The sequence below is a fragment of the Agelaius tricolor genome, unplaced genomic scaffold (genome assembly GCF_023055355.1).
Source record: "Agelaius tricolor isolate 1412-34295 unplaced genomic scaffold, bAgeTri1.0.p SCAF_16, whole genome shotgun sequence".
NCBI classification, from domain to species: domain Eukaryota; kingdom Metazoa; phylum Chordata; class Aves; order Passeriformes; family Icteridae; genus Agelaius; species Agelaius tricolor.
The window spans coordinates 11181141-11199257 of record NW_027269276.1 but is presented as its reverse complement, the minus strand read 5'-3'; the positions used below and the strand labels follow the sequence as shown (position 1 = coordinate 11199257).

The following is an 18117-nucleotide window of genomic DNA, read 5'->3' as shown; positions in this document are numbered from 1 at the left end:
ATCAAACACTATAAAATATAACCTCTTCCTAATTTATATCTTATTCTACAGGATATACACTTTCATGAACCATTCATAATAATAATAATTAACTGTGAAATAGTGGTTGTTATTTTGACTATGATTGTTTCAAAATGTCAGGTCAGTATAACAGAATGTGCTGTTTGTGTAGATTCTGAAACAAATTCTCAGTAAAGGAGGCACAACTGAAACATCAAATAATTTGTATGATTAAAATCTGATTGGAATCAAAGAGATATAATGTTGATAGGAAACTATCATAGAGAATGACATGTAATAGGATATTTAAATGTAGAGACAACTCAGAAGAGAAGAAGCTGGGGATATAATAGATGAATATGTTAGCTAGGACATGGAATTATGAATAATGATATTTGAGACACTGAAATGGCAAGTGTAGATAGAAAGTTCAAGTGAATGTGTCTATTTCCTGATGCCAATAAGAAGAAGTAATGAGGGAAGGCATATTTAAATTATAGGCCTAAGGAATCTGCCATTCCCACTTAAAAGTATGGAGATCCTAAGAGTTTCTGCTTAGAGATGAGATTGTCTGTGGGACAATCTGTTTCCTGGTTAAAGCAGAGGTTTTGTTTGGTTTGTACTACTATAAAGACAACAATATAGGCAGTGCAAAAACAAGGTCAGCTAAGGTTTGCAGGAAAAAGATCATGTCAAAAAACCCACACAGTGTAAAATAGGTAAAGTACCACCAAAAGAAGTCCAGGTAGGAGGACAAAGACTAATTCAGTGCATCTCCACTAAAGAGAAAGAAAACAGAAATGCATATCGGTGATGAGTCATGAGGCAAAACTAAGGACTTCATATACCACTGTAATAACCATCCAAAAAAAAAAAAAAGTGAGAATTCCAAGGAATAAGAGGATATCTGCCATATGACTTGAATTGCTTCACAAGCTCTTGATTTAAATGCTCTGCAGGAAAAAAAAAAGGCTTCTATATTTGCAATTGAGTTATTAGATCACAAACCAATTCAATTTCAGCTGAATCATGGGACCAGATGCAATATGAGCTTCAGAAATATTGATAATATTACAAATATTACACTAGAGAAATGTAGCTGAGAGCTGGTGATACACAGTATATGTACTGTGAGTCCTGTAAGCAAAAATAAGCTGTTAATAAGAAATCTGTGAAACAAACAACATTATCTCTCAGCATCTGTAACAGCTGACAGGCAGAAATACCTTACTGAGCAACAGTGTAGCATAAAGAGCAATTCGCCCAACAAGGGCCATCAAAAGTACTTCAAACTGAAATATCGAGGACAGCAGCACTGATAGAGATCCTCCTATTCCAGCAGCCCTAGGAAAACAATTGAAGAAGAAACAGGCGTATCTCCAAAGGGGGTGTTACATGTCAGAGCAGCACAGCATGGATCTGCCTCCAAACAGGACCGACAAAGTCTTTTGGTAAACTAGACATGGGCATTGGCTCAGGAACTCTTCATGGCGAAGAACAACATTTCTCACAAACAACCTCTGAGGGTTCTTGCCAGCTTTGCCAACATTCAGGAGTGACTATATTGTGGTAAATTTTACAAGCTCTCCTGTTATCTGACAAAGTCTTCTTCACCTTGTGGTAAGCACCTCCAAAGCCAAGTAACTATGGATGCTTCCAGGAAGCATTCTAGTTTACACCAAACTTGGTATAAACTGAACGAGGCATTAAGATCAGAGCAGGTAGTAGCATTTATTTTAGGAAATTGAAAGGGCAAGGATAAAGTAATGCAGTGCTATGACATCAAATTAGAGTGACTGTTGACTAAGAAAAGGGAGAACACAAGGCTGAGTGGAGAAAAGCTGATAATAAGCTTCCTTACTTTGGACAATTTCTTTGTGCATCCAAACCTTAAGAAAGCTACCAGGAGAAGTTATCACCATTAGAGTCAAAACCACCTTAACCCTCTGGGCTTAGTTCCCTTTCTGGTTAGTGATTCACACCCACATTACCATATCTGGGACCAGTGTTCTCACCAGGCTGCAAAGCAGGGTTCCTCCTGCCTCGCTGGCTGGAGCACTGTTGAGGTCCATGTGGAAATAAATATTGGCTGAGAAGTATAAGCAGGACTTTATTCTCCTGGCTCTTACCTGAGAGGAGATATGATCTAATTCCTCCTTTAGTTAATGTTATTTGTACATATTGAAAAATTATTGGGAGAAAAATAATCTTCTTTTCTCTTTCCTTGCACCCCCAAATAACTTAACAACTTAGTAGATGACAATGAGAGTTGAAATTCACTCAGGCAGAGAACGAGATCTGAATCTCCTTCATACTTCAAAATTTACCTAGCCTTTAAGGTACTAGAAAAGGGAAGATTGATGAAAATTACCCATTTGTGAATCTTTTCCTGAAAAGACACCAAAAAACTATTCAGCAAAGATAATCCAAATCTGTTAAGTATTTGAGGGGACTAAGTGAAACTACATCTTTGTTGAATTTAGTGCATGGGAAAAAAAATCACCCACCATTTACCTACAATTTTGTTTAAAGGGAACTAAGCATAAATTCCAGGCAATTTAGTATCTGATTTTATAAGACAGACAAATGCTCGCAACTTGAAGCAGACATTGCCAAGAAGAAGCAAGAGACGGAGAACATTCTCTTTTCCAGTAACGAATGTTGAACTGAGATCATGCGTGGGACAGCAAGGGAAGTGCAAAGAGTGCAGTGATTGACAGTGAATAGATTTCTGCCCCATGTGGTTACAGTGTAATTGTACAAAGGAGACTGCACGATACAAATACACAGGCTGACCTGGCTCCAGGACATCCACACAAGTATTGTAACCAGAAAACGGGAAGGTGCTACTGTCTGCCAAAGTGCCCTGTTCAGGCAGTGTTGCACTGCAGTGAAATGGGATGATTTCCTGCCAAACGGGCATTTCAGTGTAGGAAATCTGACCGCGGTACCCTCAATGCCTTCTGCAGAGTCAGTGGGAAAGGCAGCCAAGAGCTGGGTGGTGATGGCAGGATGGACAGAAAAGGATCCCTGTGGCAGTGCTGGACCGTCACAGCACACAGAGGTCTGTAAGAGCCTGAGCCGGCGCTGCTGTGCTCCGAACAGGATTGTCTGTCTGTCTGTCTGTTCTTCAGCGCCTGACGGCCCCGCCAGCCCACCCGGCCATTCCAGCACTGCCCTCCTCCACAGGGCAGGGCACGCAGTGAGGGGGAAACGTCATGGATCGAGATAAAACCAAGATGATCACTGACCAGTTACTGCTATAGGCAAAACTTGATTTGGGATAAATTTATTTAATTCGACGCCAATTTAAAATAGAGCGGAACGAAGTTAAAAACACGCCGTCTCCCGCCACCACCACCTTTCCCCTCGGCGGAGCCTTCACTGCCTCGCCCTGATCCTTCTACCTCCTGTGCCCCGAGCTTCCGTGAGGGGCTCAGCCCTGCCCTGGAGGGCCGCTGGGCTCCAGCCGGGGCTGGCCGAGTGCAGCCGGGACAGCCCCGCTCGCCTCACGGCCGCCCCGCACCTGGAGAGGGACACCCGGGACGGAGCAGGGTGCGCAGGACAGCCGGACAAGGTGAGCACAGCCGGGGCAGGGCCGAGAGGTGCCAGGGTTCGTGGGGGAGCCGGGCTCCTTCCCACTCGGCAGCCACCGGAGCACTGCCACCAGCTCAGTCCTCCTGGCTGGGTCTGGTTCATGGTCACAGTGACAATGAAATTAGGTGCAGTTGCAAAATAATGGCCGACAGTGAGTCCACTCCCAAAAGCAAAGACAGAACAGGCACCCTGAGTGCTTCAGCTCCCTCGGAAAAGTAGGAAGAAATGGGGTTTGGAAACGTGAAAAACGCCACCAAGAATCAAAGCAGTAAAAAAGCTGAGGGCAAACCCCCCGCACAAGTAACCCGCCAGTGTCAGACCGACCCAGCACACGGGTTTTCATGCTGAGAAGTGCAGTGGGATGGGCTGTCCCTCAGGTGGGCTCTGGGCAGGCAGGGCTCAAGAGAAGAACAAGTGACAAAGGCTGTGGCACTGGACCTGCACCTGCCACTGATAGAAAAGGAAGGAAAGAGGGTTTCAGAGAAGATATCTAAGTCAGATATCTAAGTCAGCTCCCTTGCTTATGGCTGTAAGCCAAGCTGCTGTTGCAGAATCTGAAAAACAAAATTTGCACTACAGGACTGTGAGCAATAAAAACCCCAAAAACCAAAACCACACCAGTATATAATAGTGTCCTCATCCTCACACAAGTATCATTTTCCCCTGTAGCAAACCTACTACTTATTTGTAGAGGAACCTGTACCTGGAGAAGGGTATGATGTTTTCCTTAATAGATTATGCATGAAGATAAACTGCAAAATAGTTTCTCATCTATATGCTTTAGTTTCCACTATTTCCAAAGAGAATATGTGTTTTCTGAACTCTGGACTAACCAAATGATTTTTATTTTTCAGTAAAAAATGAGAGTGAAGCATTCAGATTAGACATTCACTTGCAACTCCACGAATGTTGGTCTTTAATAAACAATAGCAAAAACCCCAAGCCAAACCAAAACAAAAACTAAAACTCAGAGGCTGCAAAGAAATGAGCTTATTTTTTATTTTTTAAATTCAAAGCTAGCTATCTCTGGTGTTGGCTGATGGAGTGTTCTGAGAAGTTAGCGATGCAAAATCTGCAACGACACAAACCCAAACTGAAAAGAAAGGTTTCCGTTTCATATTAAAGTCAAAAACTGGGGCTTTTGTTGGAGGACTTGGAGCCCGTCGGGAGTGACCCTGAGCTGTCTGCTCTAACTGTGCTGCAGGTGTTAACGAGGAGCGGAGGCGCTCTCCGAGCGGCGGTGCTTCGGTCGGACGGGACCCGGCAGTCCCCGGGAGCCGGGTGAGCCCAGGGAGTCAGCCCGTGTGCCAGGGGAAAGTTCTCCGGGGTAGAGCAGGAAAAGTGGAAGAGTTACTGTGCTGAGGACGGTCTCTGCCTGCCACCTTTCCCCGCAGCTGAGTCAAGTGCCTTCTGCATTGATCGCTGAGGAGCGCTCGCAGCGCGGCTGGGGCCGGCCGGGAGGTGGCTGGGGCAGCCGCAGGGTGGCTCAGACGCGCACCCTCCAGGGATACGGGAGAGCATCCCGGGGCAGCGGGGCCGCCTCACGGCTGCGGGGACAGCGCGGGGAGGCGCGGCAGGGCCGCGGGCAGGTGCGCGGGGCGGGCGGGGCCGCGGACAATGGGCGGGGGCGGGCGCAGGTGCGGGGCGGGGCGGCGGGGCGGGCCGGGGCGCGGAGCGGGGCGGGGCGGGCCGGGCTCCAGCCGCGCCGCCGAGTCCGCCGCGCCGCCAGCCGCGCCCGGAGCCGCGCAGTGCCCGCCGGCCGCCGCCGCACCCGCGTAAGTCCGTCCCTCCCTCCCTCCCTCCGTGCCCCAGCGCCGCGGCTCCGGCCGTGCCCGCCCGCGGTGCCGCTGCCCGGCGCGGAGCGGCGGTGCCGGGGGATGCCGGGCGCTGCGCGGGGCTGCGCCGGGCGGGTCTCGCCGCCCGCCCATTGTCTGCGGCGCCCCGAGCCTGGGGGCGAGGTGGGGCCGAGCTGGGCCGGGGCTGAGGGGGGGCGGCTCGGAGCCTCTGCCGGGGTGATTCCCGGGTGCTTTCGCGAACCCCGAGCCGAGGCACTGCCGCCGGGGTACGTGGGTCTGTCCGCCCGGCACTTGGGGCGATTGCAAGCTCGGCACTGCCGAGACTGCCGTTCCCGTTAATTCTTCTCAGGTGTTTCTTCTTTCCAGTTTTGCTCCCAGCTGGAGCCTCAGACCTTTTTACTCGTTGAGTGAGGAAAGGTTTATTTGTTTTAAATGATGTTACCTCTTCTCGGTTGTCTTGGAGCAGAAGCGGCCGTACTGGAACAGGTCTCTCCGCAGCATTCATGAATCCCCTTTGCCATCATAAGACATGTGCATCTCGAGTAATCAGTGAGATGTATGAGGAGAATGAATTTTCTCTGACAGGGACGCCGAGCAGCGGCACCTGCGAGCATCCTCTCCTCTTACAAGTCTGTGTCCTGATCACTTTGTTTGCTGCACCCACAAAGGTGTATTTCTTTAGCTGTGCAAGGTAGATTCAAAATATCTCATGTAAGAAGTGGTACAACTCGTGACACCCAACTGCTTGTGTGCATCAGGTGGTGCTGGGTGCTAATCTCAGTGGACCGACCAAATGTATGTGCCTGCCTTGAACGCTTTTTGTTTGATGATCCTTGGTGGACTTGCTAAGTGCATTAGTCTGCTGAGGCTTAGAGTTTTCTTGCCCTCGGGAGCAACATATCCTGTGAACGCCTCTGTCTAATGTAGAGTTTGATTTCAAAGGGAAGCCCATGATGTGGAACCGGCATTGTGATTATGGAAACTTACGATAGATTTTCCTTAAAGAAACAGGAGACCTTATAGTGGTTTTAAAAATGAAATACAAGGTTTTTACAGGAATAAAATGCTTGCATTATCCCTCAATACAGCCATTTAGTCCCTCCCTACAACAGTAGCAATTTGTTTTAATTTTTTTTTTTTATTTCTCTTTCTGTAATGATTTTCTCTTTATTCAATTCCTTTTCTTTCCTGGCGCTGTGGATGTTGGTCTCTGATCCAATTCTTTACAGCATTTGTAACTACAGTTCAGTTTATGCCCTCATCTCAAGGAAAAGAAAAAACCCAATCTTATAGGCAGCACCCCTATTAATTTCACAACTTTGAATCTGTAAGATTTTCTTTTCCTTTTATTGTTTGTTTGTGTTCTCTTTCAAATGTTAATATAACTTGGCCCATTTCAGGCAGGTCTTGATTGAGAAGGTGATATAAAAACACACTGGCTCCCTTTAATGATCATTTTGATTACTGCCATTGTGTGTTCTCCAGTTACAGTGTGAGTTGTAAGTCTCTAGATCTCTTCTCCCCTTGTATTTTTCCTTTTCACCAAAATATTTAGCCACTGGCAAACCCATTTTTCACATAAGTCAAATTTAGTTAATATGATGCTAAAATACACAGAATTGGCGTGGTATTTTTCTTTACCTAAGAAAAACAAGAAAGAAATTAGGATGTGTATAAGGAAAGGTTTAATAGGCAGTGGAGAACCACAGATTTCTTATGGAAAAGAGCCTTTACCAATCTTTATTGAGTTTGCTCGTCTGCATGAAGAAAAGAACTGTTGTTTTGTTATCTAGCAGCTGTAGGAAGATTGACAGCTACAAATTGCAAATCTATGAAGGATCTGCCCATGACACAATTTTTAGTTCATTTAGATCGTTATCCTACACATCTTGTCATTTGCAAAATTATATAAACAAGACCAGTAAGTTTGTGGAGAAGATGTAAATGCAGTGAATATACTGTAAAGATTTTGAAGCTCTTTGGGATAATTAGCAGAAGCTTGCCTGAAATATGACATTGCTACAGTAAATTTAATTCAAATAGGAGCACACCATTGAAAACATTCTATTGTAGAGAAGAATTACATATTTTAAAACATGCTAGCTCTGTCAGAAGAACATTAAGTGTAGTAGTCTTTTTGTTAAGATAAAGAGAGCATCACTGATGTTGTGGTGTGCTTTGCATTTCTAAATAGAATCTAATGAATTACAAACATTCATTATGCTACAAGCAATTGCTGAAACTTCTCAGCACCCCAAAATAGAGATTTATTTATATGCTCATATTTGCATGTTTTCTGATTATGGTGTCATTGTAAAAATAGAAATAAATAAAAAAAACCCAACTGTTGTTCTGAAATGAGTTCTCTCCTAGCTGCAGATCTTTAGTTGGTCTTCCTCTGTCTTGGAAATTTATGTTTAAATACCTCACTGTATTCAGGTTATGGAACTTTCTGTTGGGAAGTGTGGGAAAGCTACAGGAGGGTCTGAGAACATTCTTTGTTGGATCCTGGAAGAGTTAAGGGCATGTAATCTGCAGCAGAAGGTCAGGTTTGCCAAATGTCTGAGAAAGAAGATAGCTGAAATTTTCAAAGGTCAAAAAGAGCAATGTGCTAATTTTAAAGGACATCTTGCATAAATATTACTTTTCTTAACATGTTGAAATGTGAAAAAAAAATTCTTGGTCTGTGTTTTTATCTAAATGTTTAAGACCTTAGTCTTTCTTAAGCATGGTGTTTGTAACACAGTTACTGTTTTTCTAATGCTGCTTCCTTCTGTGTGGACTCAAGAATGAGCCTCTGGAAAGGGTCTGTATTTATAGGCCCAAAGCAATTTACAGCTTTTGAATGCTTCAGTTCATGGCTGTACTTGGCACTGTACATGTGGACTGTCACTTACCAAAAATGGATTCCTTTAAAATATGTGGGTCTTTGGAGTTCAGTTTATCCCACATCCTCCTGGGTACCATGAGAGCCCAGCAGAGGTGGTGGTCACAGCCAGGGACAGAGGGAGTGGAGCCCCTCTTGTGTCCCCTTGTGCTCCAGCACTGGGGCTGATGAGCTGAGGGTTGAGACAAAACTGGGTGGTTCCTTTGGGGATGTGAATGGAGTGGGAGGATCACATCCTCTGCTGTTCACAACGAGAGGTACTGAAAATTTATTATTGAATTCTGCTGCTCTTTACAACTGGTTTTAATTTATTTTTAAATACTCTCTCTTAAACCTTTATCTTGGGAATTAATTCCTGCCTTGGCACTGTATTTTTAAATTAACTGAAACCCAGGTGGATTCAAAATGCAGGAGACCCTTTTATAGACGACAGTGTTAATGACAGATGATGAAACACAGGCTGGAGAATACATACCAATTTATCTGTTGGTTTTCTGTGCCATACTACAGCTACATTGATTATTCCTGATACTCCAGGTGATTCTCCTTGAATGGATTGTGGTGAAACAGAAAATTGCAAAAGTGCACATCTGCAGGAACTCTTGGTCATAAAGCCAGTCCTGGGTTTGATCTGAAGCAATCAAGTATTGTTGGTCCCTCAAGGAAGTGCTTAATGCTCGTATCTTTTCCAGACAAGGAATCAGTCAGTAAGCATGGCAGGTACAGGAAGTTTTAAGGGAGAAAAGTCTGTGTCTCAAATTATGGTGATATTGTGGACACGTTAATTGTGAATTAATGTAAATGGTATCCAGAAAATCAGACAAATCTTCAACATAATTATTAATCAAAGTAAGAGAAGGGAGAAGAAAGATGAAGTATTTTTGAAGGCTGATACTGGGCACTGTCTCACAACTAGAAATGAATGTTATTCAGTGAGAGAATGAGGGAGGGGTTTTGGGGGAGGTTTTTTTGATAGTATAAAACAACTATTTCTTCCCTTGTAAGCTGAAGATCACTTGACTTTCCCATACAATTCAGATGTTTGAGACCAGCCTCCTTTGGCACGCAAGAGTCATTGTGTTTCTCAGTGTGCTCTGCTCCTGTGGCAGGCCTGCAAACGCAGTAAGTGCTTACGCTGCTGTTAGCCAAAGGTCTGCTTCTTTAGCTTAAGTAGGGAAGATCTCCACTTGGAAGAGAAGCTTTTGAGTCCTTTCTTCCAGAGCAGGAGGAGTTCCTGTCAGTTTTGCAGTAGTACTTTTAAGCAGCTTCAATTACATATTCTTAACTTTGTTTCGCTAGCGGGAGCTCCCCTTTCAGTAACTCTGACCTTTTTCAGTGAGGTTAGCTTAGCTTCTGCTGAATCCACCCTGCCTGTTCTGCTAGGTTGTAATTCCCTTTACAAAGTCCACTTTTACCTTTGTTTTGTGACTTCTGGTTTTGATCATATTCCTTCAGTTCTCAGAAATATTTCGTATTCCTTAATCCTTACGTTTCCTGCTGATACACCACTTCTATCTCTTTTAGTCTACCCAAAGAACCCAATTCCTTGTACTCCAACTGTTTGGTTTGCTCACTAGCTCTAAGATCTCTTTACACCTACAACTTTTTCTCCCACTTCAAAGCTAGTCATGACAATGTGACATATTTTCTGTATCCAGCTGTAGCATGTATCTGTAACTGGTATTATGTTTCTGAACTTGAATTTTCATGCCACTAACACCACACATGAAGTTTTCTCTGTCAAGAGGGTTCACCCTGACAAGTATTGTTACTGTGAAAGCAGATGATACATCCATGTTCTTGAAATCAGCAGAATTGCATCCCGAGGGCGAGAGCAGAACCATTGCACAGAATGGCTGAGACATGTGATCCTAATTTTCTTTGTTAAAAGGTAACTGACAAACTGCTGATGAATTCTGTTTGCTTCTAAACCAAAAAGAGCCATCTTCTTGAGTCAACAGCATTGCTCCTTTTCCTTGCTACTCTTCCAAGGCTTAAAACTTTGTAACTATTCCTTTCTACAGAGCTTAGTTTTGGTCTACAATGTGTTACAAGTCTCTTTGGGAGAGGTCAAAGCCTCCCCAAAGCCAAGATTTTGGCTTTTTTGGTAGTTGCTCTAAAAAGAGTAGTCCTGCATTTCTTCCTGACTAGTAGTGTCTTGCTTGTTCATAATTGGAAATACTATTGCAATTCCAATACTGACCAAAGTTTTAAAATCTGCTTTAAAAAAGCTTTAACCTCAGTTGTTTGTTGGTGTGTGCTAAGGAAAAGAGTGAGTTCTTCACATATAATGAAAATGCACAGTAGAGAATCAGACATAGCCAACCTGAAAATGTCAGATCAATGTTCAGCAAATGAAATGTTCAGCATCTTTGAATTAGGGTTGAGGTGAGGGAGGCCCACTTTGTCATTTCAAGTAAGTATTACTGTTTTCCCTTTCCCATAGTCAAAGAGCAGGTGAATGAACCTGTCTGAGGCTGTAAAATTAAAAAGAAAAATTGCCTTCAGGAGGATTAGAAATCAACCATTTATTTCATAAAGCAAAAGATCAAGATGAGACTTTTCAGCTATAAATGAGAAATTACATAAACATTATTAGCATGAAAGTGTCTGTTTATAGTGCAAATTCTAATGCAGTAATAAGCGTCTTTTTGTTTCATAAAATAACATTAAAAGTGAAAAATCGCAGCATGTAAATGGTAGTCAAAAAGTCAAGTATCCAAATCAAAATTTTTTCTAAATTGAAACTTAATGTTTTCTAGACAGTCTCCTTAGATTTCTCACCCCTGTCCTGGCAGTGAGTCAAATCTTTTTCCTATTTGAAAATAGACAAAACTCTACTCTTTCTCCAAATTGCTTGAGAAGAGAGGCTTTTCCTGCTCATTGCCTGGATAGCTCCACCTAATTTTAAAAAACCCAAACAACTAAATAAATCTGGGGAGGGTTTTTCCATGTCCCTGAATATGTAAGATAAAATGTGTTGAACACATGCTGAATTTCCAGAGAAAACAGCTGTTTAACTCTAAACTCAATGGAGAATTTCCCACACTTAAAAAGTAGCGAGTTTTTCTTCTTCCATGTGAATCATTCACCTCTGTCATGAAGACACATTAAAAATTGTTTTGTTTTGATGAAATATCAAATCCTTCAGATTTTCCCAGGAAAACATTACTTGTCCCTGTTAAAGCATTCCCATTTTGTCTTAACAAATCACATACAGCAAAGTAATGCCCTGGCTTTATCATATATCACTGATGAATAATTTATTTTAAAAGGAAAAAAAAGGGAAGGAAAAAGCCTTTATGTAAAATGTCCATGTAATGACATTTGTAACAGGAAATGTTGGGCAACTTTGGGCAGGCACACAGCTCCTGTCCTGTCTTGGGCACACCATGGGTAGTCTGGAATATTCTGTGTGCAGATCCCCAGGCCTGCAGGGATGTGTCTGTGCTTGAAAGCCAGTTCAGTAAGAACAGCAGTGTGAATTAACACAACTGGAGCCCTCCACTGCTGCGAGGACTCCTGCATAGTTTGAGATTTCCCACGTTATATTCTGTACACAGTGTCCCTGTGAGTGACTTTGTCTGGGGGATGGAGCTGTACACTGAAAAGCCATTACACTGTGGGCATAGAGCTGGCATGGCTAAAAGTGCATGGGTGAGGGGGAGAAATTACCTGATGATGATGATGTCAGCAGAGATTTCCATAGCAGCCCAGCCTAGGGCCACTGCATTACTCACAATGGTGATGGATGGGTGCAGAGTGGAAAGGATTGGTACGTGTGTAGGTATTTACTGGCTTGAAAATAACCTGGAGTACAGATCAAATGCAGTTGAACCTGAGAGCACTGCAGTCTGAGAAGTGACACTGCTCTGCAACCACACCACCTGGTAAAAATGTTCACACACATGGTTCATACTCATAATCTGCGAGTACGGAATTTCTGAAGATGGAAATTATTTGCAAAAGGGAATTTACCTTGTTAGGTGTTCAGTTGTTTAAAAGAGTTTTTGTAGTTAAAAGTTTAACTTTGGATGTTATGAGAGGAAATACATCATTTTCATGGGGCTTTTTGCTTTATTGAAACTGTAAATGTAGAACTCCCCTTCCTTGTGCATTATTTCAGTGTGGTCTGAGCATCTACCAGACATAGTCATTGAGAAATTGTTGGAAATGTTTTCACCACTTTGTTTTCTGGCAGACAGTTGTAATCCAGTTTTGTCAAATGAATTTTCTTGATTGCCTTGCAGCATATGCAAAGTACTTAAAATTGTTGTAATTGCCTCTGAAGAGCTAGGGTGGGGGAAGAGAACAACACAAAAGAAAAGCAAAAATCCAGATTTCTATTATATGTAAGTATAAAGAAAATTGTGCTGTATAAAAACAGCACAAAAAATACAACAGGGGTAATATAATGACAGTAATCAAATCCTTCAGAATTCTTTACAGTGATTGGTCAGGGCTGAGGGGAACACAGATTGCTGTGTAAAACATTGAACAAACTAAACTTAGACTATCAAAGGCATTTACTGTCTGACTTTCACTTGAATGTAAATATTTGAGTTGTCAGTTCTGCAGGACTCTTCCATGTGGGGGATCTTGCTAAGGTTCAGGGGTATCCCTCTGCCTCCAAGTCCGCTGTTCAAAACTGCTATAATCAATTTCACTTCCAGTACTATGATATTTAATGTATTTTAGAATGCTTGTCAGCAATTACTGTCTCTGTCTTTCTGCAGAATTTATAACTTACACTGAGTTTGTTGCCCACACCAAAGAAGGGAGAAATGTTTTTTCTGCATATTATGATGTTTAGGTTATAGGTAGTCTTAAGATATTTTTTTCTTCTATGTTAACTTACATTTTTTCTTACCAAAATCATGCTTGCAATATTTGTCAGGAGTCCGTGGAAGGCAGAGGTATAAACTCTTAGCAAACAGACAGGGCTTCATAGTGAAGTGAGAAAACACTCTGCAAGATTCATGGTATGAATTAAGCTGCTAGTTGATTAGCTTTTGCAGCAATTTTTCCAGCCACTCTAGAAAGGCCAATGTGTGGTACAATAAATCCAGAGATCTTAGAGCTGATTCCTGTATCTTAGCCTCTCTCTTTCTAAAATGTCAGCAGTCCCTGTAAATCAGGAGGTTCTGCTTGGTATTCTGGGCAGTGTGCCTTAGGAGCCAGGCTGGAGGGAGCACCATGATTGTTGCATTTTGGCTGAAACTCCTGAGTTTTCTGGAGAAAGCACACTGTGTGGGAAAAGACCTTCTCGATTTGTTGCCAGGAGGTGTCACTGCAGCTCAGGAGTAACTATTTCATCCCTTGAGACCCGTTTTTGTGGAGTTGGGGTCTCCTCTGAGTGCTGGTGTCGTGGGGTGTGGCAAGGCCTGGCCCTTTATTGTGCGGCTGGAGGAGCAGCACTGAAACTGTGCAGATTATTAATTGACATATACACAAGCAAAGAGAAGATGCCAATGTGTACTAAGTGTGTTGCTCCCCAAAAAGGCCCTTTCTGCATCCCTAGTGAATATGCAGTGCAGTGGTACTGGGGCCTCCTGCCTTTGGGAATTTGGGCTACCTGGGGCAGTGCAGTGGTACTGGGGCCTCCTGCCTTTGGGAATTTGGGCTACCTGGGGCAGCTGTTTGTGCTGCCCTGGTCCTGTGCACCTCTCAGGGCTGAAGCAGAACCTCAGCAGTCACTGACCAAATGTGTCGTGCTGGAATGATCATGGCAAGATATCTGGTGAAAATGCCAGGCTGAAGAAGCTGGAGCCATGAGTAGTTTTGGGAATCATATCCTTGAATGCTACTGATAGCAATCTTTCAAAACAATTTAAATAATTTATTTTAATGCATGAGGAGCTTTTTATTCACAATCAGTTTTGCACAGCATATTATATGTATTTTATATAGCCTGCTAATGAGCTGAAGACTTGTTAATTATATGTGTGTGGAATGGCATAGCTGCTGAATTATGCACATTATTTTTCTTTACAACGAAGCCTTCCTCTTAACTGTATCTGTACTGCTTGAAATGTGCACCTCTGGCTTCTGATACAAACTCCTCTACTGTCACTTCATTATTGTAAATCTTCTGGTTTTGATGATGTGAAGGATTAATCTGAAAGGTGGAAGAGTTGGTTAGGCAACAAAATATCCTGTTTGAAAACAGCTTCCTGTGCTGCATAAAACAGCTGTTGGGAATTTTATATCCCCTGAAAGAAAAGAAAAAAAGTTTGATAAAGGAGCATAAAATCTGTAATGGTTCACTTAACTTTCTTCATCTGTCTGGTCTGTAATTCATTACAGTTTTCCTATTTAATATTGTCTTCTTGATGTAGAAAACCAAAAAAAACTCCAGGAAAAACTCAACAACAAAAACTAAAGTGATAGGTGTTTGTTACAGCAACCTATTTTAAAAGATCAGATTATCGTTGTGAGAATTGTAATAGACATAGAGATAGGTTTCCTGTTTCCTGAGTTTATGCTTACAAAATTTATAAAATGTAGTGGCAAAGCTGATCAGCTGTTTCTTACCTTGGTAAAATCCAGAAAGCCACAAAAATATGCAATGCTGGTGATACCAATAACTTACTAAACAACACATTTTTATGTAAACTTGGTGTCTAGTATAGAATTTAAATCATTACATGGAAATAAGATTTTCAAAATCCCTGTGTCTTTTACGATGAATTATTCATATTAATGAATACTCAGATCTAGCTCAGTCTGTTGAATGAGAATGATGTTTCATTTACATGTGTTGGAGGTCATGCTGGTAGATCTTGGGGAAACATGGAACCTTTGCTTTTGCCAAGAGCTTTAACCTCACTCATATTTACTGTGGGGCTGCTGCTAAAGTCTGGCCATGGAGTGCTCTTCAGTGGGGTTGTTCTGGAAGCTTCCACCCATGAGAGATGAGCAAAGAAAGTGAGACTCTGGATGGAAAACTTGGAAAATGTTGTGAGCTGGGTGTTAGGCACCTCTGTCACTTGTCAATCTTCTCGTGGTGCTTCCAGGTTTCATTCTGACACTCAGTGTGGTGGTCTGGATTTGGCAGCTTGAGTTGGTGGAGATCAGGATGTGTTGGCAGCTTTTTCAGGTCATTGTTGGACCACCCAAATTACTGGACTGTGTCCCCTTCCTGAGGGATGGGCTCTGTGGGCTGCTGAGGAAACACTCCTGTGTTTGTGCAGGGGCTATTGGGAGCCAGGGGAGTCTGAATCAGGATTTCTGTCATGTTGAAAATCCTGAACTTTAACAGTGTCATGATTGCAGCAGGGCTGGTGGGCTGAAGGTCTGAATTGCTTTTCAGTAGCAAACAGTGATTGGCATTTTTGTGTTTGTTTTTGAAAGAAACACCCAACAAAACAAACCAAAAAAACTCCAAAAACAACCCAGACTAAAAATGCCCCAACAAAAACCTCTCTGTTTTCAGTTTAGAAAATGTTGGGGTCCTTCATTTTTTTTTCTTTATGATGATAATTGTGTTGCAAAAACCCAAATTTGTGCAAGTGGGTAGGAAAAAGTCATTTTGCTGAAAACAAATATTCCTAAAACTTTTTCGGGAATAGAGAAGGGAAGAAAATCAAAGCTATTAATAGCAATATTATATGTTTAATGAAAGGAAATACAGCTTAATTTATTGTGCTACATTTTTGAGTTTTTAGATGAGGGAGTTGTATATGGCTAAAATAAGCTGAAGAAGGTTAGTGGTCCATCTTGATTAGAGGCCCAGGCTACATGAAAATCAGTACTGCCTTCAACAAACAAAATATTTGTAAAACTTTCACCTGAAGAAGTTGTTTGTGAGAGCAGCATTAGAGAACTTCAGACTGAGCATCTTCTACGTTTTCCTGTAGATATGGGGATATTTTTGAGATTCACAATCTTCATTCTGGGTATGTCCATCTTGGACATTTGCTCTTGGGGAGAGGAACAGGTGCAAGGAAAAAAATCCTAAATTAGCCTGCAGGTTTTTCAGTCTTTGCTGTTGTTTATACGGGGTTTTCAGGGGATTTCATTTGTTGTGCTAATGTCAGCTTGTTTCAAACAAGCCGTGAAATGACTGTTAGATTAGGAGCCTTAAAGGATTATATACATCCTTCAGCTAGGTGCTGCTGCAATATAAGCACAGTAACAATAATCAGCTTAGTTAAGTTCAGACAGGTGGTCTAAAGGGAAAAGTTCATTTTCCCTCCATCCTCAACAGTGGAACATGTGATTACGTAGAAAACTAGAGAAATTGCTTCGGGCCATCTTCAAGTCTTATGTTCTAGGAAGCCAGGGTTGTTTTGGTTTTCTGGGAATTCTTTTAACACTGATTTTGTGACATCATAACATGGCATGGAGATGAAGAGCTTCAATTTCCTTTTCTGCTTTTTAAAGTGGTATATCATGGCAAGATGGTGAGTGGATTTCCCTTCCTAGCCAGCTGATGACCTTGTACTCATTCAACTTTTGGTAATGAAAACAAATTCCTAGTTTTGTTTTGTGGGATTTTTCACTTTGCTGTACACAATATTGATTTTTCTCTTCCTGCTTTGGAAATGCAATACCTCTGCAAGTGAAGAGACCCTTTCTGTGTGTGCTGTGGAGAGCCCTGGGAGCAGCTTTCAGGAGAGCTGAGCTGTGACTCTGAGCAGCTCTTGGCTTCCTCCCTTGGGCCAGCTGCCTGCCCCACACCCCCGGGATGCTCAGGGTTATCTCATGTGGAACATCTTTGTACTTAAGGCTGAGGGGTAGCTCCAAAATAACTCCTAACCACTGCACCTTTCCCAGCAGCTTGGGATTTCTGCTTCCACAACACACACATTCTGTTCTCCTCAAGTTCCTAATGTCTAAATTAGCTAATCTTGGAAATAAACTCCTTGCTTTGTATATGTAAATGTAAATGCCAAGTTAAAGGGATATACCAAATATTTTTATACCTAGAAATAACTGTAAAACCGGGAAAAGGATATGGAGCTGTGCAATTATTTGTGAGGATTCTGAGACTGAATGAGTTATTTTTAAGCATTTCATTACAGGACTTAATTAACTGCTTGCCAAACTTGGTAGGTTGATGTCAATTGTTCACAACCAGTTTGGAGTACAATTTATTGTACTGTCTTGGAGAAAATTCATATGACCAAGAAAGTGTCTGAGGTAATTGTTTCTGTTGTGATTTAGAAATATTTTCTTTCCTACAACATTCCTTTGGGTGCTTTCTGTGTTTGGTATGAAACCATGATAGCTTTAATTTTGGCAAAAAATATTTCTATTAAGAACATTTATGTCAAAATATAGTAAAATAAGCACACAAAAGAGGCACAGTTTTAAGACTCTGAAATAAAGCCATAGAAATTTTGGTTTATTGGAGGAATTCAGAATGCCTTTTTTTTGTTTTATTTGGAGTTATTTGCAGGGGGGGTGTTTCCTTTGGGTTTTGGGGTTTTTTTGGTGTTTGTTTGTTTGGGATTTTTTTGTTGTTATTGTTTGGCATTTTGGTTTTTGTTTTTGTTTGTTTTTTATAATGATTCAAAACTAGCTTAAAAAATGACACGGAAATCCCTTGTCCTACAGCTCAAAAGAAATTGAGGCAAGAGGTGCTGTAAAATAGCTGCATTTTGTGGCTTTGTTTGGGACAACCTTTAGAAGACTATTCAAGTCTGAATATTAAACTCCACATAAGTAAATTTCAAAGTAGAAGCCCAGGAAGAATTTGTATTATGTTATAAGAAACCGTTTTGTATGCCTGAAGACTCTAGATATGGCAAAAAGATTATTTGCTATAGTATTCTGAGCTCATTTTTTCATTTCACCTGGATGAGATGAAAGTACATTTGGGATGGTAGATTT

The 18117-nt window shown here is 41.9% G+C and overlaps 1 protein-coding gene across 6 annotated transcripts in view; it reads left to right on the top strand.

Annotated features, from left to right (window-relative positions):
- SEMA6D (semaphorin 6D) overlaps positions 1 to 18117 on the top strand; it is a 411819-nt gene that overhangs the window by 197666 nt on the left and 196036 nt on the right. Inside the window, exon 1 of one of the 6 annotated variants that reach the window (XM_071441519.1) lies at positions 1423 to 1569. The exons of 3 other annotated variants lie outside the window; for them this stretch is intronic. The gene's annotated coding sequence lies outside the window, so the exon portion shown is untranslated. Of the gene's footprint in view, positions 1 to 1422; positions 1570 to 5276; positions 5373 to 18117 lie in introns of those variants that run through there. 2 more of the 6 variants (XM_071441516.1, XM_071441520.1) reach the window with 2 other exon arrangements.